The sequence below is a fragment of the Otolemur garnettii genome, unplaced genomic scaffold (assembly GCF_000181295.1).
Source record: "Otolemur garnettii isolate 467f Iridium unplaced genomic scaffold, OtoGar3 scaffold00001, whole genome shotgun sequence".
Taxonomy (NCBI): Eukaryota; Metazoa; Chordata; class Mammalia; order Primates; family Galagidae; genus Otolemur; species Otolemur garnettii.
The window spans coordinates 73225978-73251339 of record NW_003852396.1 but is presented as its reverse complement, the minus strand read 5'-3'; the positions used below and the strand labels follow the sequence as shown (position 1 = coordinate 73251339).

General features: G+C 46.0%; 1 protein-coding gene and 1 pseudogene across 2 annotated transcripts in view; both read right to left on the bottom strand.

Moving 5' to 3' along the window:
* The window catches only part of PTPRJ (protein tyrosine phosphatase, receptor type J), a 171384-nt gene that overhangs the window by 54358 nt on the left and 91664 nt on the right, over positions 1-25362 (bottom strand). The window lies entirely within an intron of this gene.
* LOC100943476 lies at positions 21509-23085 on the bottom strand (annotated as a pseudogene).

Sequence of the window (25362 nt, the reverse complement as noted above, 5' to 3'; positions counted from 1 at the left end):
TGCTGTTCTAGAACATGAAGGCCAGACTTCACCTGGTGGACAGAGCAGGGTCTATAGGAGCACAGGGAGATCAGCGACTCCCATCACTGTCACCACTGAGATCCAGATAACCTGACAGGTGTGGACCACAGTAGTCAAAAAGGTTCAGGTTCAATCTCCCCTGTCACCTGTGAGCTCTGGAACTTGAGGGTCTCATGGAGCCACAAATGTCATTAATTGGAAAATGCCAGAAAGGAGGCTGGGCGCAGTGGTTCATCACTCTGGGAAACCAAGGATGGTAAATTGCCTGAGCTCACAAGACCAGCCTGAGCTAGAGTGAGATCTCATCTCTTAAAATAGCCCGGTGTCATGGTGGGTGCCTATATTCCCAGCTGAGGCAAGAGGATCGCTTAAGCCCAAGAGTTTGAGGTTGCTGTGAGCTGTGATATGACAGTACTCTACACTGAGGATGACCAAGCGAGACTCAAAATAAAATAAACAAAAATAAAATGACAGATTATCTGCAATACCAATCCACATCTGAATTCTCCTGAGACTCAAACAACACAAAGTTCCTTTACTCCCAGCCTAATAGCCCTCCTTCCTGACTCCCTGAACCTCCAAACCTTGGAAGCTGCCACCTTTCAGCTCAATGGACCTTCTGCCACTGTCCCAGCCTCCCTCCAGGCTCGAAGTCCCTTTCAGTCCGAGCTGCTCATGCCTCTCCCTGCAGCCCTGCAGCGCACCAGGCCCAGGCCAGTGCAGAAGATGCAGAGGTCGCTTGAAGTGATTCCAACTCTCCAATAGCTCACGGAGAAGAGAAGCAACAAAAGACCTAGATCCCCAAGGACTTACTGAGCTTGGAGAACAGGGAGGGAGGGGCACAGGGGGCTCGACAGTATCCTGCAGGGAAAGAGTGGCTTCCTGGGGGAATTTAAGTTTGGTCCATTCCTATCACGCTACAAGTGTTGCATTTATCATCTCATTTAAGCCTAAGAAGCCCAAGAGGCAGGAACCACGCTTATCACCATTTTATACAGATAGACACTGAGCTTTCAGAAAAGCTAAGCTCCTGGCCCAGGATCTTACTACAGCTCATCAGTCTAAGATTCCAGCCAAAGTCTGCTGACCCTGAAGCCCTCGGTGGTAACCACTCCCAGGGAGCAAGTTCATCCCTGGGCAAGTCTGGACTGAGACCATGAAGCCTCAAAGCAATTCCAGGGATCCAAGTTGCAAACTCTGCCTGTCCCTGGGCTGGGGAACAGGTCCCATGAACCCATGTGAACCGACTGAATTAAGGCAGCTTTTGTACTATTTTCAAGAGGAGCGAGGTTTAAGGGTAAATTCACACAGCAGCCTGGATCTCAGCAGGTGACAAAGCTTCAGGTTTGCTTTGCTATTACACACTTTGAGTTTTTAAGTGTGGGTAATAAGTGACTGAATAGCACACAATGGGTAACAATAGACTCTTTATCTTTTTAAAACCAAGCCCACACACCATATGACAATAGTTATTTTTACCCACTGACGTAATTAACCAAAATGTGAACAGCTTCAAGCGATGTTTAAAATCAAATACCATTTTATGGGATTTGAAGCAGCACAGATTTCAACTCTGAAAGGCCGTCATTCTTCTAGCTCTCGTTCATGTCCCTTGTGAAAATTATCCAACAGTTCCCAATAAAACTAGCCCTTGAAAGGTAAATCATCGATCACGAAAATGACAGCGGGGGTGGGCCCTCTCACTGAACTCAGAAGCCAGGCAATGAACACCATTGTGGAAAACTTCCCAGAAAGCAGATGTAGCATCCGGGGTAGCCGGAAGACCTGGCATCTGTTCCCACCCTAGAGTCCAAGAGGCAGGGGACAGGCAGGCCAGCGGGCAGCATGGTGAACCCTGCCCACAGCACAGGCATCAGACCCAGGAAGAGGACGATGGGCTGGCTTACTCTGCCTGATCGGCAAACAAATGGCTCTCTGAGCCAGATACTGTCATGACGGGATCATGGAGAAGTGTCAGCATTATCCATAATTCCGGGTCCCAGAAATGCCAATTGAGGCTTCAATGGAAGGGCCGAGTACTAACTGCTCTGCTAAGACAGCTGGTTCATCTTCCCCCTCTCAGAAGAGTTGGAGAAATCATGGGTTCTTCCAAAGACACAGAGAAAAAAGTAACTGGAGGGGCCATTCTGGTGAGGCTATGAGAACTTTGAGAATCAGAGCTGAGGGTAACCTTGGAAGTCCCAGGTCAGAAGTTTCCATGGGTATTTTTAGCAGTAGAACCGGTTTTTCAAAAAGAGTCTTATGAAGAATTTCATGTATTGGAGTCCGACATTTCATACATATCTATACATGTACATATATAATTGGGTAAGAGTAATTTTTTCAAAGTTCAAGTTGCCTGTTCTTTGAATGTAATCAATGTGTAACAAGACACTGGTAGTCTTTAATGCATCAGAATTTGGCATAACATATATCTGGGTGTTTCTGTTACAATTTCAACTCTGTCATCCATGCTGGAGTGCGGTGGTGCAAACATAACTCACTGTAACTCTGAACTCCTCGGCTCAAGGGATCCTCCCACCTCAGCTTCTTGAATAGCCAGGACTACAGGCATGTACCACTGTGCCTGGCTAATTTTTTTTTTTTTTTTTTGGTAGAAACGGTATCTCATTTTGTTGTCCAGGATGGTCTAAGTCTTAGGCTCATGCAATGCTCCCACGTTGGCCTCCTAAAGTGCTGAGATTACAAGCATGACCCACCATGGCTGGCCGGCACTGTTTTCAGCAAAGCCCAAAGCAAACACTTATGGAACTCCACCCGACCCCCACTTCATATCCCCGACACAGCTTAAGGAACAGTTTGAACACTAGTGACCTACCTACCCTTTGACTTTATAAAGGAAGAAATTAAGTCCCAGAATGGCTTAGTAACTTGACTGCAGATCACCTGGTACCAAGACTGAAGCTCAAATCCCTGGACGCCTTGGCAGGGCTCATCTCCTCATCTGAAGAGAAGGCTACAACTGGCAACCCCCGGGCCCCGTCCAAATCCTTTCTCCACATCATAAGATAAAAATGGGGGTCTTAAACCGGGGCACTGTTGTCTGCATCTAGCCCACTGGCACACTCTGTCTGACTCAAGATGTGTCTTAACATCTTGAATAATTAATTTAAAAATTAGAGAGACAGTATTTTTTTCTAAATCCTGATTTTTCACTTCCCGAAATAAAAGGAGATCTGGCTTTCTTATCTGGCCATTAACTGGATGTGCGTGTCAGCCCTCCCTTTCCAGGGGGTAAGTGCTGAGAGTTACAGTCATTCCCTAGCTCAGTCACCTCAACACTGAGGACAAATGGCAGTTGCCAAGCAACACGGCACCTGCACTGCTGATCTTTTCTGTCCAACATGAGCATATGAAAGACAGAGAGGCACCGTCTGACTTCACCATTCTGCCCATTGCATTTATTTATATTTCCAATTGCCCCTGAAGAAATCTAAGGTTATGACCCTTAATCAAAGTGTACCATGCAACCAAAGTGCATGGGTTGCAATAATTAACAAACTGTTTACTTTCTGAGTTAAGCTCTTAGGGAGATTTCTGGCCAGCGTCAGATGTGAATATACAATGCACCTGTTGTGTTCACAAACTACGTCGTGAATATCAAATGCACCTATTCTGCCAGTCCTGAAATTCTCTCCTTATCACCTGAACTGCCCCCACACGCCCCTACCACCCCCCCCAAAAAAACAGCAAACAACAGGGCAGAGACTCTCAGTTCTTTAGTTGAAGACTAATTCCATGTCTTTCACTCCATAAATCCCATCCAATCCCTCCTGTACCACCATCCATCCCAGAGGATGGATAAGAACAGCTAATAGCCACCATTCACCAAGCACTTGCTATGTTCAGGACAGCGCCCAATGAAATCCTCCTTTCTGCTGCCCAGCCAGGAATATCTACAATCCCTGCCTTCCTGGCTCCCCGGTCTACACCTCCTTCCCCTTTCTTCCAGATGAGGACAGAACATCAGGTCCCAGGTTCATGAACTCTGCTTTCAACTGACCATAAAAAGCTAAATGGGATCTCTCACTGTCTACACTCTGGCCAGGAAGCCAAGGGTAAACCCCATCTCAGGGGCCACAAGGGCCAGCAGCAATGTCCGTAGAACCAGATGCCTTCACGCCTTCGGAGAACTGCCCTGAAGTCACTCGGGTCCTTCCAAGGCTTTACAAATAGAGGTTCCCACAAGCCAAAAGGCCACTCACTGAACTGACACCACCCTGCAGATACGAGGAGGACAGAGAACAGCAGGAAACTCCACTGGACTCAGAGTCAGATCTGGGTTTGAATCCTGGTGCTACCACCTATTAGCAGGGAGTCCAGAGGCCAATGACCTGTCCTCTTGAGATTTTTCACCTGTAAGTTACCATCTATTCTACAGGCTTGATTTGAGGATTAGCAGCTCACAGTAGGGGCTCTATAAATGGTAGCAAACCCCATGTCATCCAAAACAGGGAGTCACCCAGGGACTGTCAGCCACTGAGCACGGGAACTACCAGGACACACTCTGGAGCCCGACCCCACTGCCATGTGAACCTGAACCACTTCCAGCAATGAACAATACTAAGATCCAGCTGAAGCAAGGGCGGGGTGAACTACTGATAAACATTAAACTTGAGAAATGATTATTTGGAAGTCCATTTGAGTAGGTTAGATAATTTTCATAACTAAAAGAGGAGGTATAAGGGATGCCTCTGTAACTTCCTCTCAATTTTGCCGTGAATCTAAAACCACTCTAAAAACTGGTATGCAAACAGTATTTACCAGATAGGATTGTTGTGACAAGTATTAAATGACAAAATCTATGTGAAGCATAGGGGGTGCATGATAAATATTAACTATTATTAGGATTATTACCATTAGCAGGGCCTCGGGAAGGAAGGTGTGAGTGTTGAAGGGTGGAGTGAGCTGTCTGTTGAAGAAACTCAGGACCAGGAGATATTTCTGCTAACACAGAAGACTGGATAGCAGAGAAGGGCAAGTTGGCACCTTGGATTCTGCTGCATGAAAGGAGGAACTTGAGCTAAAATTCTCAGACTGGCTTCATTCTTGACTCCTAATTCCCTTCATGGTCAGAGCTGAATGCAGCCCCCAAGGAGACCATCCTGCCTCAGTCTAAGTAGCATGTGCTTTCTATAAAGCCTCCATCGGCCCCACAACCCACACTTGCCAGTCAGGTCGGCCCAGTTTAGCTGAGAGCCCAAGACCCAAGCCACCTCCTCCCTATGTGCCAGGACAGACTTGTGCTGGGCTCAAAAATGTCAGGTGGTGGTGATAGGCCAGCTCTTAGATTTTTCTGCCTATAATATTCCCTTCCAACTAGAAAGTGCATCAGTGAAACATCCAGACAACACAAGAAACCCTAAATGTCCTCCGATCAACTTTAAACAATGATCTGAATGCAACCATCTCCAAAGGGAAGGGGGAAAAGCTTCAAGGCAAAACCATCCCTATGAAATTAATGTTTTAATAAAATGGCACCTTGGCAAATCACATCAAGTGGGTATATCAAGCCAGCAATGCCACAAAGTAGACACTTTTATTTGACATCCGAGGATGAAAAAAGAACTCTCAGTTGTCAAATATAAGATTATTGCAGAGCTGAAGCAACAGAGCCTACCCCCGACAGAGAAGACAGTCAGTCACAGAAGGTGACAAGTGAATTTCAACATCTCATCAAGCCTCATGAATCCCCCAAATCAGGGCTTGGCAAATATTTTCCGTAAAAGGCCAGACAGTGAACATTTTAGGCCTTGCAGGCTATACGACTCTGCTGTTACAGTGTGAAATCAGCCGTCCACAGTATGGAAACCAGTGACTGTGGCTGTGTTCCAAACTCTACTTGTACGCATTAAACCTGTATTTCATGTAATTTTCATGTGTCACGAAATGTTATTTTTGTTTGATTTTTTTTTCAACCATTTAAAAATGGTAAACATCATTCTTAATTCACAGGTCATCCAAAAAGAAGCACTGGCTTCAAGTGGCCAACCCTGCTATAAATCATGTATTTGCCCTGGACAGAGCCACAGGAACAGGCCTGCAGCAGCTCAGAGCCTGAGCCCTGTAGTCTAGCCCTGGTCCTTGGTCCCAGTTCTGAGGATTATTAGCTTGAACACTGAGATACATCAAAATTTTCTCATCTGAAAAGAAGGGTTATGACAGGACCCTCCTCAAACACTGGAGAGAATTAAATGAAACAGTATCAGGCACAGGGCAAATGTTCAAGAGAGGATAACTCTATTAATATGGCCACTGTTTTTTTGCTCTTGGCTAGATTTCAGTCAACTCAGTTTAGAAACACAGGGTCTCTCAATGCTAGTCTGAATTTCCAATCGGAAAGCTTGGGCTGGTAAGACATGGAAGGGAACAAAGTCTCTCTTAATGAGTGTGGGGTATTTGGGAGATAAAATAATTTGAAATGTGGGTCCACTGGTGACAGAGGGTGGTGCCTGGTGGTCAGAGATCAGTGGCCGCGGGCTTCCTTCTCAGAGGAGCCCTGTGGTATCGGGCACGTGTGCCTGACCCTCGCTGTCAGCACCTGGCACGGGCAGACTCACTTTCCAGGTGTTCGCCTTCTCTCTCTAGTTATAACAGAAACTCCGTTCAGCTAAGAGGAGTCACACGCTTCCTACCACCTATGCCCAGCGTGTGGCCTTCTCTGGTACATGCTCATTTGGCACTGGCTGGTGAGTGGACTTTCCACTGGATGTTCAGGGCCTGGAACAGAGACAGCCCGGCCTCTCATGTGTGCACTTGAGGGCCTCAAGGGCAAGCAGTGGGGACTATGGATTAGTCCTACAGGAGGACAAAATCCTAGAGATTATCTCTATCAACCTGCCTCTGTTTAACTAAAAAGGCCTAGGATAAAAGTGACCTGCCTAAACTAAGTGGGTCTGCAAACCATTCACTCATCGCCACATTCACTGACTGTATTCCATAGGCCAGGCCCCCTCAGCACTTCAGGGTCACAGAGTGAAAAGATCTCTAGTCTTAAATTGCTTAAAGGCCAGCAAAAGAGACAAAGAAGTAAGCAACTGATTATTTTTCCCCCTTTAGGTGCAGCCACTTAATCAGAGGAGGATACCAAGGTCTTACATTCTATCCCTTGAATGTCTTCGCCTTGTCTTCTTCTGAACTTTTCAACACACATACCTTTCTCTTTCTACAATTGGTGTAATCAATGCTTCTGTTAAAGGAAACTGTGACTCACAAGAGCAGAACTCACACTTCAGGTATATCTTTCCATGTCTCAATACACCTCCAATTCCCTGCGTAATCCATGCTGTTTGTCGTCCCCTCCTTTGGCTCATTCTGGTCCTGCTGCCTAGAAACCAAGAGCTTCTTCACTCCCTCCTTTGCCCAGTTAATTCCTGCTCATTCTTCTGCCAAGATGATTTCACCAAACTCCCTTCTCCAGCACAACCAGGGCCTTCCTCAGTGGGTCTGCTCAGCACCCAGCACTCACCTCCTACCCTCAGGTACTGGAACTTGCTCTGACTGGCTGGGAACTCTGCCTCATGCCTGGTGCAGGGCCTGAATGGGCGGGTGGGGGGCTGGCTGCCTGGAGACCAGGGTGGTGGGATGAAGGATGAAATCAGGGCATGAGAACTAAATTTCATTTGGAGGGAAGAACAGAGGTGAACAGTCAAGTCAAGAAGACGAGCACGAGAAAAAAAAACACAATGGCAAGAAAAAACGAGAACGTGGTCCTCACACACTGGTAGGTATCAGAACCACCGGAGAAATTTGGTAAAAATACAAAGGCCCACCCCTATCTACTTCAACCAGCCTGGGCCTCTGTTCTTTAACAGCTGATGAGAAAGGATGAGGTATCCCATGGCAGCCCCTTGGATCTGAACCACAACCCATAAGCCTCCAGGAAGGGCCTGAACAACTCTAGGAGGTGACCTGGGAGTTAGTTTGGTTAAAAGACTCAACCCAGAAAAAAGTAGACTTTCTTTAATCATCTTTAAGTAAAGCAAGCCTTGATCTTCTGGAATCCAGACTGAGTATGCCCAGTGCATTCCTGTTGGGCTAAACTAGACTAGTCTTAGTAGAGAAGGTAGACCAAACACAGAACTCCCCTCAGATGCCCCATAAACCTCTGACAGCTTCTCCTAGTGTTCCCTTCAAAAAATCCAGCAATCCAACAAATTTTAGAAAGTAATCCCATCAGCCTACATAGGAATGTGGGCTAAGAGTGATTTTCCTAAGAACTCGAAACATTTTTCATATCCAGGCTAGGAAGACCAATACTCTACTGCTCAGCAACCAGCAAAGCCTTTTCTTGCCCACTGGCTGGCAGCTTCTGACCACGCGGCACACTGCTGGTCACATTTGTAGATCCCTTGGTTTGCTTTGTGTGCTTTCAGGAAACAAAATCAACAATTAAAAGACATGATGGATGTAGATATATTCTGGAAACTGCAATGAACTTGCTAAATTGAATGAGTCAGCAGTTACAGAGAAAGAAGAAGGGCCCTGAGAGTCAGAGCTGGATTCAAGTCTGCCCTGCCAACCACTAGCTGTATGCCACGGCATGAGTCACAGCATCTCTGGAAATTTAAGTTTCCATATATTCACGGGGGAAACAATGACACTGCTGGACCTCCTATGGTCAGGCAAACATGAATTTTCACAAGGTCTTGTACAAAGTAGATGCTTAATAAACAGTAGCTGGGTGCATCCATAAGATACAATCATCTTCAGAAGTAGCAAAATTTAGCTTCGAACAAAAGATACTCTCTCCTTTCTCCTCCCTGTCTTCTGCTCAAACACACAATGGTATTTTACCCAATTGAGGATAATTATTAACTATTAACAATAATTACCACATTGTGCAAATAAATTGCATTATTGAAAGAGTCACTCTCTTCCAAGGTTTGCATTAACAAAGAAAAAGCTAGAATTCTCAAAATCTCCTAAGTCCAGTCCATCTTTCTTTGCCATCTAATAAAACACTTTTTATTTCCTTTCATGGGCTTAAACTTCACTAAAAGGCAAATTGTCTGAGAGCATGCTGCTGAGACAACAGGACTCTGTGTGTGCTCAAATAATCCCCTGTTCCAGTTGACTGTTTTCTGTTTTTCTGAATAGACACTGGACAGAATCAGGAATCAGAAACGGTCCTGTGATCTCCCTAATTGCTTCCACAGACAAGTCCAAAATGGGTAATTTTTTTTTAAATACATAACTGACTCAAACCCCAAATGTTCATCAAGGAGTCTCAGCCTTTTCTCCCACAATGGCCTGGACAACCCCCCCAACCCACCCTGGGCCTCAGCCAGCCCTCACACCCCCAGGGCTGGGCAAGAATTCAAATGGCAGAAAAGGCTGCCCCTCCAGACAAGACCCATCTCTGCCCAAGAAAGGCCAGAGCTCAAAAGAAGAGGGCCAGGAAGTTGGAGACAACATGTTCTTGGGCATCCATCCCTTGCTACCCTGAAGTTGACCTAGAGTCCAATCTAAAATCCAGCATTTTAGAGCCACTCCATTACAACTTCTGCACACCAAACAACCTTAAAGGCTATACACAGACTTCAAATACACACATCCACTGCAATAAACCCAGCAAAAAAAAAAAAAAGGACATCCAGGCTCAGCGCCTGTAGCACAGTGGTTACAGCGCCAGCCACCTACACCAACGTTGGCGGGTTCAAACCTGGCCTGGGCCAGCTAACCACCAATGACAACTGCAACAAAAAATAGCCGGGCATTATGGTGAGTGCCCGTAGTCCCAGCTACTTGGGAGGCTAAGGCAAGAGAATTGCTTAAGCCCAAGCCCAAGAGTTTGAGGTCACTGTGAGCTGAGATATCACAGCACTCTACAGAGGGCAACATAGTGAAACTCTGTCTCAAAAAAAAGCCCATCCAATCTCGTACTTGACAGATCTCAATAGAGATCAAAGTCAAAGTCTCCTGGGCATTTTACTGGGATTCTACCAATTCCTTATATTAGATCTGCAAGGATTTAGCCAGGTCCAGTTAATCAAAAGTTTGGGCCAACAACCCCACATGGAAGCTAATGAATGTCTCATCAGGAAAGAGCACAAAATCCAAATTCCCATCAGGTGTGATATCAGACAGTGCTTGATCTCAGACATTAAGTCTATCGAAGTGACTTCTCCACTCAGTAAACTTGTGCCGTAGCCAGAAAAATCTCTTTATGGTACTTGGTAGGCTTGATAAAATGACTTTATTACCATTCATTAAAAATAAAAATAATCAAAAGCTCCAGTAAGGTCATTTTGGCAACATCTCTTGGTGGTATTCTATTTGGGATCTAAGAGGGAATATCCTACTCTTACATGTTTTAACAAATTTAACATCAAGGGAAAAAAATGTACTTGGTCCTTGCTGTTCAAAGAAAAATTTCCCTGCTTGCACTATGGTTTCTGACATCCTGCCAAGTTTCAGACGCTGAAATATGAATGGGATTAAAAAGGATTAAGACAGAGTAAATGCTATTAGCAGCTCTTCTATTGCATACATCTATCTTACTCAGGAGCCAATGACCCACCAGGGAAAAAGAAGGGCTGAGGGGGAACTGAGCTCATTCAACACCTGCTCACGATGGCAGGGTCAGCAGTGAAAGCTGGGCTTTCTCCAAGCACAATCATGTGTCTGTCAAAGGTCTGCACCACTCATCTTGACACTTAATCAAAGAACACTTCATCATGGATCGTGAGAGCCGCAGAAACCATTAACAGCCAGTGGTTTCCCATTTTCATTTTAGGACAGCAAAAATCCTCCTGATAAATTAAATGTTCTGAGAAGCCCAAATAAACCCAGATACAATGGATAATACTATTAGGAAGCCTTAATTTTAAAGCTCCAAACTCACAACATTTACTTGTCACAGAGAGTACCAACCTATTCTAAAAAGGTAATTGGGCAAACACAAAAATCTAAAATCATTTGCTACATTTCATTCATTTCTGAGTTTCCTTTAGTTGTATGAGATCAATAAAATTCTGACTCATACAGACATATAGTTGCAAATGGCGAAAGTTTAATAATCATTCGTCTTCATTAAACAAGGAGCAGAGTTTTTATTCCTGAAGACATGATAAAAACAAGTTAAGCTGATGGGACAAACCAGCACATGGATGGCCGCCAATGTTAAGGGTTCTAAATAAAAAATATTTTTTTTTAACTTTGAGCCAAACATTCAATGGGATTCTTGACACATATGACAAAATATTTCCTTAGGAAAGCTTTTAAATTACTCAACTATACTCTAACCTTAGACAAACCCCAGTAAAGAAATTTTTTAAAGGACGAATATTCCCTCATTCTATGAAGGCAAGGTACCTTGATTCCGAGACAGGCAAGGAAAATATAAGAAAGGAAAATTACAGGCCCATCATTTACATGATCACAGGTGCAAATATCCCAGACAAAGTATTGGTGAAAACGAATTCAGCAATGCATAAAAATACAACACTATCGCCAGGCTTGGTGCCTCACACCTGTAATCCTAGCATTCTAGGAGTCCATGGCAGGTGCACTGCCTAAACTCAGGAGTTTGAGACCAGCCTAAGTAATATCAAGACCCTGTCTCTAAAAATATCTGGGTGTTGTGGTGGGGTGCCTACAGTCCCAGCTACTCAGGAGGCTGAGGCAAGAGAATCACTTGAGCCCAAGAGTTTGAGGTTGCTGTGAGCTATGATGCAACAGCACTCTACCAACGGTGACAGAGTGAGACTCTATTTCCAGAAAAAAAACAGGGTGGGGCCTGCGCCTCAAAGGAGCGGGGCGCTGGCCCCATATGCTGGAGGTGGCGGGTTCAAACCCAGCCCCAGCCAAAAACTAAAAAAAAAAAAAAACAACAACACTATCATGCCAAGTTGATTTATACCAGGAATGCAAGAATGGTTTAAAAATAGAAAATATATTGGGCAGTGCCTGTGGCTTAGAGGAGTAGAGCGCCGGCCCCATATGCCAGAGGTGGTGGGTTCAAACCCAGCCCTGGCCAAAAAAAATAAAAACTGCAAAAAAATAAAAATAGAAAATATATGCCATTTATTATATTACCAGATTAAAGAAAAAAAAAACCCACAAGGTCATCTCAGTGAACGCAGAAAAAGCATCTGACAATATCCCACAATGATGTACGGAAAGCTGCTAGCAAACTCAGACTGGAAGGGAAGTTGCTTAACTCAGTCATGGCAATCTGCCCGTGTTCACTGCCCCACGGTTCACAATAGCCAAGATATGGAAACAACCTACATGTTGCTCAATGGATGAATGGATAAATAACGAAATATTACTCAGCCTTTACAAAGAAAGAGATCCTGCCATTTTCAACTACGTGGATGGACCTAGAGAACATTGTGCTAAGTGAATAAGCCAGACACGGAAAGACAAACACTGCGTGATTTCCCTGTTATGTGGGATCTTAAAAAGTAACGAACTCGTGGTGAGAGAGAGTAAAACAGTGGTTCTAGACGTGGGCGGAAATGGGGACACGTAGGTCAAAGGGATGAACCTGCTGTTATGTAGCATGAGTAAGTCCAGAGACCTACTGTGTGGCATAAGGGCTGCAGCTGATGACACCGTACTGTATCCTGGGAAATGGCTAAGAGGGCAGATTTCAGGCGCTCTCACCACATGCACGTACTCACCACACGCTCTCACTCATACACGCTCTCACTACATACATGCACGCACCAGAAGACATGCACAGGAATGTTCCCAGCAGCATCTCGGGGAATAGCCAGATGAAGTGGGAAAAGCCAAATCTCACCCATTGCTCAGGAAAATAGATAAACTGCAGGCTATCGTGCCAATGAATTGTTTATGTATGGGAAGGAAAAAGAACAAACTGCAGCAACAGGACAATGTGGATGAATAAAAATAGACAATATCACGCGAAAAAAAGCAAGTCACAGAAAACTGGGTGACAGACCACCTTATCCAGCCAAACTAAACATCATGCTGCCTGGAGATGTGCAGAATCCCAGAAAGCATCTTCCAGCTGAGACCTGGAGAACAATGGGGCGGGGGGGCGGGGGGAAGGGGCCAGAGTGGTCAGGGGCGGGGCCGTAGTGGTCAGAGGGTGTGGCCGGGCCACTGGGATAACTGGGCGCTGGGTTCCCTGGAGTCCACTCTGGTACTGGACTTGTAATGAAACCCCACTGTTTCTGATTTTCAAGGATTATGTGATAAAAATTTTTAAACCACTGACACAGTCCAGTGTCATCATCCTCAAGGACAAGGACAGCAGCTAACGTTTATCAAGTGATCCCTAGGTGCCAGACACCACTCCAATCACACAGAACAGAGAACTACAGAAGTTGGAGGCTTGTCCAAGGCCGCACCGCCAGGTGGGAGGCAGGCGCCAAGTCACAGCTCTCCTCCTATTGGCCACTGAGCTTCCCAGGGTGCCCAGTGCCTGGCTCCTACCACTTGGTGTGGTGTGAGGTGCTCACTTTGTCTCCCCAGTCAGCTCAAGGCAAGAAACACACCTCATCAGTTCTTTTGTTCCCCCTTGAGTTCTGCATACAGTAGGTACTCAATAAATACCCAGGCTGGGTATATAAGTGTACCACCAGCAACACTGCTGTCACTTAAAGGAGAGTGGAGACCATTATTATAAATCTCCCCACGAGCATCCACAAACACCCTAGAACAGTGGTTCTCAACCATCCTAATGGCAGCCTGTATTTTCACTGTTACAAAGGGGTCTCGACCCACAGGTTGAGAATGGCTGCCCTAGAACCAATTGTTTTATCTGATTAGCAGTCGATCAGCAGCTTCTGGAAAAGTGGTTCTCAGCTGAGAAGGTAGCAACAGAAAAGGAGTTGCCATCAGTTACGAGAAGTACTGCCTGTAATGTGTCACGAAAAAGCTCGGGAACAGCTGACTTCTTGTTAAAGCTGAGCAAATTCAAGGCTCTCCAAACAGCCACTGCTTACAGGGTTTAACAGGTCTCCTTAACCAGGAGGGAAAGGGACAGGGTTCTGACCAGGCCTGTGAGTATGGGTAGGGACAGGAGGTGCTGATAACCTCAATTCTGAGAGGCCTTCAAAGAAGGAGGGATGGCTCAGCACTTGTAGCTCAATCAGCTAAGGTGCCAGCCACATACACCAGAGCAGGCGGGTTCAAATCCAGCCCAGGCCTGCCAAACAATGACAACTATAACCAAAAAGCCAGGCACTGTGGCAGGTGCCTATAGTCCCCGCTACTTGGGAGGCTGAGGCAAGGGAATCGCTTAAGCCCAGGAGTTGGAGGTTGCTGTGAGCTGTGATGACACAGCACTCTACCCAGTGTGACAGCTTGAGGCTCTGTCTCAAAAAAAAAAAAAGAAAAGGAAGGAGGGTGGGGTGGGGACAGGAGGGGGTAGTTCTCCATAAAATGAGAACTGTCTCTCCTGCCTCTTAACTTCACAGAAGTGCCTAAAGATCCGGTGAGACAGCATCCACTTGCCCTTTGCAGACTTCACTTTTCACATATGACATGAAATTTTTCTGTCCACCAAAGTACACATTTAAGGGATTTTTCAGAAGTTAGATGCCACCTTACACGTTCGGCGACCACCCCTCCAAAGAGCTGGCTTCACTCTGGTTGGTTCCCTTAGACCTGTCTTGATACTAACCCTGAGGAAGCAGATGACTTTGAGAAAGGTTTCAGTCACCTGAAAGAAGAAAAGGTCAAATCCAGAGCAGAAAAAGAAAGTCGCATAAAGTACACATTTAACACTCAGAGGAGGCCAGTCAAGACTTGCCTCTTAGAAGAGAGTAAGGTAAGAACAGCTGGGTAGGTGACTTCTCCCTCAGTCCTCAAACACCAATAACCAAACAAGACACATCCTTCCCTAAACTTTCTAAAGGGTTTTATTTTGTAGCCTGGCCTTTTAAATATACACATACACTTTCATACACTTAACTCCTTACAGGTAAGTAACAAAAACTGCAAATGTATGATAACAACAATAGGGTAATAGCAAGCTTTATGGTGCTCTTCCTACTTGGGCATTCAGCTAACCCACAGCTCTGTAGTACTAACAGCCCTGCCTTCCTCCTGGAGGCATGACTGGTCCCTAAGAAACCACACATTTCATCAAGGATTGCAGATTGAGGAATCCCTCCAAGGCAAGCAGGTAAATGCCCTGTCTGAACTCTCCGGAATGTGGTGTGTCACATGCACCTCCCCCATATTCATCCTCTAGAGTAGGGCAGACTTCCTAAAATGCTGGAAATCCTGAGGAGGAGGCACCAGCAGGACAAAGACTGGCCTGAACGACTCAGACACATGGGGACAGCGCTGGCCACATGCCCAAGTGAGCAGGACCCGCTGACAAGACTGCTCCAGGGCACGGGGATCAGAGGAAACCCTAAGAGGGGAAAGCCAGTGGCCCCCAGACCATACCCACATGGAGCCCACTGCTCTTCCCAGGAAAGGAAAAAGTGCATTCCCAGCCACACAAACCAGCCTTCCAGGACAGGGAGGCGCAGGGGTCGCAGTAACTTTCCAGTAACACAGAAAAGAAGCCAGCAAGCCCAGCACGCACCCACCACTGGACTGTGAGGACAACAGAGGTACAGGAGGCCAACCTGGTGCACAGACCTGTCTCTCAAGAGGGCCGCTGTGCTGGGGCCTGGCTGCAACACACCAAAGCCTTCTCCTTGGGGGTGACTTCAAGGGACATGGCAGAAATGAAAACCAGCTGCCAGGCTCTGTAAAGTGCCAAGAGCTTCAAGAGAGGAGACCAGCATGGGCCACAGGTCTGGGAGGGAGAAACCACCCTTACTTTCCTCCCGGAAGCTTAGAGAACAAAAGAGTGGACAAGAGAAAAGACGGCACCAAAAGGAAGGGGTGGACACCAGGCACCTGCAGCTGTGACCCTCTTCATCAGCTAAGGACACTCAGGGCAGGTGCTACAGGAGCAGGTGGGAGCAAACGCTGCCATCAGCCCTCGAGGGTGCTCTGGGGCCAACGCTTGGCCACACAGCGGACTGGGAATTAAAGACTGTTGCCTGGCTCGGCGCCCAAAGCACAGTATTTACGGTACCAGCCACCTGCCCCGGGGCTGGCAGGTTCTGAACCCAGCCCAGGCCAGCTAAACAGCAATGACCATTACAACAAAAAAAATAGCAGGCACCTATAGTCTCAGCTACTCTGGAGACTGAGGCAAGAGAATCGCTTAAGCCCAAGAGTTTGAGATTGCTGTGAGCTATGACACCGCAGCACTCTACCTAGGGTGACATACTAAGACTGTCTCAAAAAAAAAAAAAAAAAACCTAAAGAGTGTTTCCTTGATCCCTAGGGAGATTGAGGGAGAAGACCAAACACCTGCTTTTGTTTAAAAATGTTTTCCCACATCTTCTTGGATAAGAACAGTCAGTATTTACCATGAGCTAACTACAGGGCAGTACTGCTCTGAGGACCTACAGGGGATATTTCATTCAATCTGCATGATAACGTTCTGATGTGTACTATACTGACCCTCATTCCACAGATGGGAAAACCAAGGCACTGCACGCCAATGGCTGGCTCTAGGCCCCAACGCCAGGATGTCAGGAGCCAGGCCTAGAGCCAGGCAGTCTGCCTTCTTCCCTCCATAAAAATTCTTTCCACTCACAATGAACGGCACTGGGTGCCACACGCTGTGCTGAGCAGTTTATAGCTCTTGTCTCACAGCAGTCCTTTGAATGAAATGCATGAATTCATATGTGGACACTATAACATCAACTAAATTTTTTTAACACATTAAAAAATAAGACTGAGCCTGGTGCAGAGGTAAGCACCCATAGTCCCAGCCACTTGGGAGGCTGAGGAGGGAGGAGTCCTTGAGACCAAGAGTTCAAGACCAGCCTGGGCACCTTATGCAAAGACCTCATCTCACCAAAAAAAAAAAAAAAAGACAAAGACTGAAAAGACACACAATCATGAGAAAGGGTCTCTTCCAATGTTAGGTGACAGGCCAACATTTACTCTTTTTTAAGGTGTGTCTGTACTGGTCACAATTTCCACATAGAACATAGCTTCCATTTACAATTCTTTTTTAAATGTGGTTTTATTAATTCAACACACATTTGGGCATGAATAAACAACCAAAACATCTGTGTTCAGAGTGGTTCTCAAAGATAGCAGATAGCCCTCCTGGCCACGTAACGCCCTGACCAGGAATGACAAACAAATAGGCACGGAAATTTAGAGACAGAGAAGTGTGTTACCTGAATAAATTATAGATAATAAACTCTTCAAAGAGTTCCTAAAGCGAAGCATGTCAGCCAGTGTGGTTTACGCCAATACCACATAAATTTTCTTGATACAGCTTGCCAGGATGGAAACTACGTCTACTAACATCACTGCTTGCCAACCACAATGAAGCCTTAGGAGAGAATCCACACGTTGAGTCCTCCTCTTCACACAGGAAGAGGAGGAAACAGCCTTGTGCACAAATTAGCTTATCACGGCTATCTAACTCATCTGTCCCGCACAACATAAAGGAAGTTTCAGAAGCAGATACTCCAATAACATGTAGTGACCTCAGGACCTGGCTAGAGCAGGAACGCAGGCTCTGAGGACCACCACCTACACAGGCTCCACCGGACACCAAGAATGAAAGTGAGCATTTCTCATACATCATCGTGTCCAGGTCTCAAGGACAATCCTTTGGCAGCAAGCGAGGGGCATTTGGGGCCATTTGCCAAGTTACTATACACCTGCTCCATCTATGAACATAGGCAGTCACTAAACTGTCACCAGGAGAACATGGTACAGTTGGGATGAGGTGGGGGCCACTCCATCCCCACAAGATAATTGACGTCAGTTATTACCAGGCATCAAGAGAGAGCTTGGGATGTTCTTTGGTCCTGAAATCTGCTCGTATGACATGAGAATTTCTGCATGCTTGCTAGTCTGTGGTATCTGTTAAAAGGCTGCCTCTGGGTGCCTCCCGTGAAAAAGAAAACACTATAATTAAATATTATCACTGTCAATCATTTTGAGTCTCCAAGAAGGGGGCAGATCACCCTAATGCAGCGAGGCAAGACCAAGCTACGTACATAGCATTAGACCCTGCACAAAATCCTTGACCTGTGCCTGGGATTAAGAACATAGAGGCTGGCAGAGGGGTCTCAAAGCTCTTCTTAGATCTCTGAAATCATTCAGCAGTTGAAAAGAAAGAACACCGAGAGAGCTGAGAAGCCAACATGAGTAACAGCTAATATTACTTAGAATAAGTAATAAATACAGAGACTTCGCTAAAAATCAAAGCCTCTGGCCAGACGCAGCGGCTCAGACCTGTAATCCCAGCACTGTGGAAGGCTGAGGAGGGAGAATTGCTGGAACTCAGGAGTTTGAGACTCGTGTGAACGAAAATGAGACCCCAACTCATGAAAAAAATGGAAAAACCCAGCCGGGCGCCACAGCAAGCGTCCGTAATCTCAGCAGCTTCTGGAGGCTAAGGCAGCGGGATGCCCACAAGCCAGGAGTCTGAGGTTGCAGTGAGCTACCAAGCCACTACATTCTGCTCAGGGGCACGGGGTGTGACTCTGCCTGGGCCTGTTAAACAATAATGACAACTGCAACCAAAAAATAGCTGGGCCTTGTGGCGGGCACCTATAGGCCCAGTTACTTGGGAGGCTGAGCCAAAAGAATCACTTAAGCCCAAAAGTTTGAGGTTGCTATGAGCTATGACAGCACAGCACTCTATCCAAGGCACCTTGAGACTCTGTCTCAAAAAAAAAAAAAAAAAATCAAAGCCTCTGACTGTTGTTGCTCACTGACACATCGCAAGGTCATACTTCTTAACAGGGGGAGAGTAAGCAAGAAGAAGAAGGAAGGAGAAATTTGCCAGATTTCTCCTAATCTAAACTATCTCATTAAATCCTCCTGTGAACCCTTGGGTTGGTACCCCAGTTGCACAGATAAAGAGATCAGCTCATGAGGAGGAGAAGCAAGATTTGAACACAGGTGTGGCTGACTCAACTCCCAGGCTTGTATGACCATCCTATGGGTTTTATCTCTGACTTGCCTCTGATTTGTTGTGTGACCTCAGGCAAGTCACATACTATCTCTTGACTCTCAGGTTCTAAGTGAAGGCAAGGTGCCTCCCTAAGATCTCTCCTAGCCCTGCTATTTACGGCTTTATCCACCACCAGGCTTTTGGATTTCACAAGACCAATGAGGTTTCAAACATGACACACATTAAAACGTTACGGGCCGACACACAGATCACAACTTTTTACTTTACCACCTGCTCGCACTCTTACTTCACAAAATGAAATACTTTCCTCCTAAAAATATAGGAAGGGCATACTGTCAATGAAGGATGGTTCTTCGACCATTTAGCTTCATGGGTATTTCGATATATTAACCTTTTTTTCTTCTTAACAAGGGCCATTGGTGGCTTGGCATCCCGTAGCTCAGTGAGTAGGATGCCGGCCACATACATCGAAGGTGGCGGGTTCGAGCCTGGCCTGGGCCTGTTAAACAATAATGACAACTGCAACCAAAAAACAGCCGGGCCTTGTGGTGGGCACCATATAGGCCCAGTTACTTGGGAGGCTGAGCCAAAAGAATCACTTAAGCCCAAAAGTTTGAGGTTGCACAGCGCTCTATCCAAGGCATCTTGAGACTCTGTCTCAAAAAAAAAAAAGGACCATTGGAAACTTTTCACAGGCTGTGCCCTGGTCTGCAGGCCAGTGTTTGGGAACCACTGTCACGTGCATTTCAAACCACGCTAATCCTAGAACATAAAAATAATTGCTTTTCCTGGCACACAGAAAGAACGCAAGGCATTGTAGTTGCAGAATAAGCTGGAATATTATAAGTTATACAAATCAACTATCAAAACTGCTCAAGACTAATAAAACAAAGCATCATCCTGTATTGCTCTAACTTCTTATCATTACTGAGTTAGAATACTCGGTGCTTTGCATGCGTTAGTTCCTTTAATTATCCCAATCGGACTTTTGCCCATTTTCTATCAAGATGTGCAGCATCCCAGGGGCACAACAATATGAAGATATTTCCAGTTAGAAAAAACAGATCTCAGTACATTCCATGGCTCAAAGTGGGGAAATACACACAGAGAGACTCTTTTTAAAGCACAGTTGCTCTGAGAAAAGCAGCCGGAAGTTATACAGGAGCAACTAAAATAAACACACACGCAGCGTCTTCCTTGCAGACTAATGTTCAGTGTGAGGAGGGAGGTGGCCCACAGCCAGCGACCTCAGTTGTCAATAAATCCCAGGAAAAGACCCCGCGAAGTCACTGCTGTTATCCCCAGCTACAGGTTACAGTCTGGGATCCAGGATGAATGGGGCTGAGCTTTGACCAGTTACTGCCACCTCAGTTTCCTCATCTGTAAGATGCAGTGGCCCCCACTTTTAAATGTCCTTCCTGCCTCACAGGCAACCCTTGTTCACCTTTAAGCATCACCTTTTCCCTGAGACCTTCTCTCGCTGTTCAATTCTCACTTTCCAAGGAGTAAAGATAGCCAGCATGTGGATTAATTAAATTTGAAAATGTTAAAGCCAGAGGAAACAAGACATTCTCTTACCACCCTACTCCCAGACCTCTGGGCCAGGTTTTAACATGAGAAAACCCAGGTGCATAGAGACTGCAACTTGTCCAAAGTCACACAGCTAAGGCGACGCCTGTGGCTCAGTGAGTAGGGTGCTGGCCCCATATACCGAGGGTGGTGGGTTCAAGCCCAGACCCAGCCAAACTGCACAAAAAAATAGCCAGGCGTTGTGGCGGGCACCTATAGTCCTAGCTACTCAGGAGGCTGAGGCAAGAGAATCACCTAAGCCCAGGAGTTGGAGGTTGCTGTGAGCTGTGATGCCACAGAATTCTACCAAGGGTTAATAAGTGAAACTCTGTCTTAAAAAAAAAAAAAAAACCAAAGTCACACGGCTAGAAAGGCAAGCCTATCATTCAGACAGACACCTCCTGCACAGGGGATGCCAAATCGACACTGATCACCCACCCAGAAAAGTAGCCTGTATAATCTACAGTATAGCTCCTATCCCTTCCCCAGCCCATGGGGCTCTGTCTTGAACAGTACTTTTTAAACTTTTTGGTCACAGGGCGCCTTGTGCTCTTAAAATTATCAAGGACTACGATGAGCTTTTGTTTATAATACATCTATTACCTATTAATATAAATAGCATTCTGATGGCAAATGGCAGTATTTCCCAAAGCAAAAGTGAGAGGAGTGCGATATTTTAGATTTTTTTTTTTTTTTTGAGACAGACTCTGACTATGTCACCCTCAGTAGAGTGCCATGGCATCACAACTCACAGCAACCTCAAACTCTTGGGCTTAGGCGATTCTCTTGCCTCAGCATCTCAAGTAGCTGGGACTACAGGTACCTGCCACAATGCCCAGCTATTTTTTGTTGCAGCTGTCATTGTTGTTTTAGCTGGCCCAGGCTGGGTTTGAACCCGCCAACTTTGGTGTATGTGGCTGGTGCCGTAACCACTGTGCTACAGGCACCAAGCTGGTATTTTAGATTTTTAAAGATCTCTTTAATGTTCGGCTCTAGGAGACAGCTGGATTCTCTTATGTGCTCCTTTATTCACTCTGTTACAATGTGGCCATTGGGGGTGATGTATACAAAAAAATCCAAGACTCAGTTATTAAAAAGTTAGCTGCAACGTGGAATCTTGAACTTCTTCTTCTATGCTGTTACATGTCATTGGTCTTTGTACCTGTTGCACTTTGGGGCTTTTGTTGTTCTTTTATTTTTTTTTTTTTAAGTGGCTATGAAGAGTCTTTGGTTCATTCGGTTGAGATGTTTGAGTGCCCATAAGTTAATCCAGGCTTCTACTTGCCCTCGGCCTTGTGGTGACTCTCAGTCTTCTTAGGCAGCAAAACAGCATGGATATTGGGCAGCATGCCGCCCTGCACGATGGTGACTTTGCCCCGTGGCTAGTTGAGCTCCTCATCATTGCAGATGGCCAGGAATCATCCAATGGCAAGGAATAATCCATCTTCTTGTTGTCCCGGGCCGTGTTCCCTGCTAGCTCTAAGATTTCGGCAGTCAGGTACGCCAGCACCACTGCCAGGTACGCGGGCATGCCAGGATCCACTCTCTCGGCATAGTCTCCTTTCTGGAGAGGGCAAAGGACACAGCCCCCAGGGAACTGAAGGCTGGCCCGAGTTTTGGCCTTGGCACAAGCCTTGCATCCCTGCTTGCCATGACCAGACATAGTTAAAGAGCTACCTCCGTAGTTAACAAAGACTCTGCTGTTCTTTTAATGATTGACAAATAAAAATCGACAAATCTGATCCTACATAGCTTTGTGTAATCACACATTTTGGTTACCTAGAAAATAATCAGTTTGGTGACATTTGCACACATGAAAGAATAGAAGTGAAAAGGTAAATAACAGTTACTATTATTATGAGAGTACTCATGCCCTCACAGACCCCTGAGAGGGTATCTCAGAAATCCCCAGGAGTCAGTCCCAGGACCACTCTTTGAGAACCAGGATATAGACTAAGGTCCAAGAACTTTATACCCACTAAATATAAGTATTCATTCATTCATTCATTCATTCCACAAATATTTACTAGGTATCAACTACATGCCAGCAACTTCCCAGATGCTGGAAATTCACCAGCAAACAAAATAAAGCCCTGACCTCATGCAGCTCACATCCTCGTGGGGGAGGCAGACCACAAACAAATAAACAAGTACATTTGCACTATAATGTCAGGTAGTACTAAGTGCTAGAAAAAATATAAAGCACTGAACCACTAGGCATTTGCACATGGGGGATGTGGTTTGCCTGAGAAGCTCAATTCAGCCAGCCCAACATTTGCTAATTTAAGGGTTTCACAATAAAATATGGGTTTTTTTTTTAAATACCAAAATACTTGTGGACACAGGGGTTAGGAGTAGGGACCTGCCCTGCAAGGGTTTAGAACTCACCACTGAGGTTGGATTCCTTTCCAATCGCACTAGGAGGGATAAAACCTCCTAGGTCACCTCACTGAGAGGCTTCTGGTCTGCCAATGGGCTGAGCCCACCCCTCTGCATACAACACTGTACCACCTCTGTAACCCCTTGCCCTGAGATGGCACATTCACACACACACACATATACACACACATACACACACACACACACACGGCCTCATATAAGTCCACGTACCTCCTAGAGGTGGAAGGGGGTGGGTGTTATTCATTTATTTTACTGGTAAGGAAGCTGAGGCTGGAAGAAGTTAACAAGTGACAGACCTTTTAAGCAATGCATGGTTCATTCCACCCCTTAAATTTTTTAAAGAAGAGAAACAACAGTACATTTCAAAACTATTAAGACATGAGTATAACTATGGATGTGTTACTTAGTTCAATGTAAACATTTCACATCATATATCGAAGCAGTACCCTGAACCCCATAAATGCATCAACGTACGAAGTTATGCTTTAGTAAAAAAATAATTTAAAAAAAAAAAAGAAGAGAAATGATGAAAACAAAGGTAAAGTGTCGTCATGTCCCTCACTTCTCAAACAGCAAGTCAAGCCTCTGAAGAAGACAAAGCAGAGACGGGGCCTGATGCGTACTAGGTGCCAGCATTTGGAGCTACTGGCTCTAAAAGTATTCATGGAGACCTACTCTGTGTCCAGTGCGGCTCTAAGCAGCAGGGATACAGAGATGAAGAGGGAACAGCAAGTCCGTGTCCGCTGGGAACTTATATTCTAACGAACAGCAAACAGCACAATACTAAGAAACCGCGTGCACCTTGAAAGAGTTAACTCTGAAATTCACGCTTCCTGAGACTTCCTCAACAGCATCTGGCCAACAAGAGCCCTGTGTTCAATCTAAATAGGAGAAGAAAGAAGCTTTATTACCCCAATCTTTCCCTCACACGCACCCCCCCACCCATTTTACAGAGGGAAAAGCAAGGCCAGGGTCCAGAAGCCACCCCCTCTGAACTTCATAGTGAGTCAGGGGTGGGACTAAGGTATCCTGTCTTCCTGTGGCGCCCTGGCCACAGCCAGGCCCCCTTCTCTCTTTTTACATCCCAGGAGGCCTCCTTGAACAACAGCCACACATTTGTGGCCACTAACCAACACACAAGCCAGGCAGGGAAGTGACTATTTCAAGAGGAAAGGGGCATATATAGCAATGGCCGGCAGCGGCCACCCAGCGTCCACCAGCCCGCCGGCGGCCAAGCCCAAGCCCCACGTTGAGCTTCCTCTCCTCCCTGTTCGCCTTGCCAACATGGTTCCCACCAAGGACTAAAAAAGAAGTGGAAGTTCCCTTCTGCCTGACTGGCCGGCACATTCCACTGACTCAGACTGTTCTGGGCACGAAGGAGAAGACACTGTTCATTTTCCCTGGGCTGAGAACTGACCCACATCCGGACCTGTCGCCAGCAGGAGGGGGCACTTGGCCACTCGACACAAGCAAATGAATGGAGAGCTATTTTTAATGTTCAGTTCCTGTCTTTATTCCAGAAGGCTTGGCACCTGAGGCAGGGTTTGCTGCAAGTGTGGCTTGCAGACCACCCGCATCAGAAATACCTGGATGTTTCAGGGAAATTCAGCTTCCCTGGTGCCTCCTCCAACCTAGGAGTTAATCATGGGGTTAGGGCTCAGGAGTTTAAATCTTTCAGAAACTCCTTAAGCTATATAGTTTGAGAATCACTGACAATCTGGGTCTGTATTTATTCATAAGCCTATTCACTCAACACTAGGTGAGTGTCCCACCATGCACCACGCTGATGAAGCGGGAACCCAAAGGTAAATGACAGGTGCTCTTAGCCTTAGGGCCCAAGGGCTAAAGGCAGAACTTGATGGGTCTTGGAAGCTCAAAGGTGGGAGAAAAAAAAAAAAAAATCAACACTTCCTGGAGGGGTGAGGATCAGCTTTACCTCAGAGCAGACCTCGGAGTGGATGTCAAGAATAATCGTTTCATTATTGAAACGAATGGCATCTCCTTTAGCTTGGCCAAAGCCAAGATGGTGTCCAACCTGCCCCATCTAACCCAGCACCCTTCTGACTCCTCGTAAGTACCCAGTACCTGTTTGATAAATGCAAAGAAATCCAGGACAGATTGGACATTGCATGGCAAGAGGAGCAAGGAAGCTACTCGGGACATTTTGAGCACACAATGGATTAAGAACTCTGGCTCTGGAGTCAGACTGACTGGGATCCAATTACCATTTCTAGTTCTTAGATCAGGGCCAAGTTAACCTTTCCTCATCTGTACCACAGGGAAAATAGCTACTTCCCATGGTTGTAGCAAAGCTTAAATTGTCTATAAAGCATCTGGCACATGGTATGCACTTTGAAAAGTTAAGAATTGGCTCGGCGCCTATAGCTCAACCGGCTAAGGCGCCAGCCACG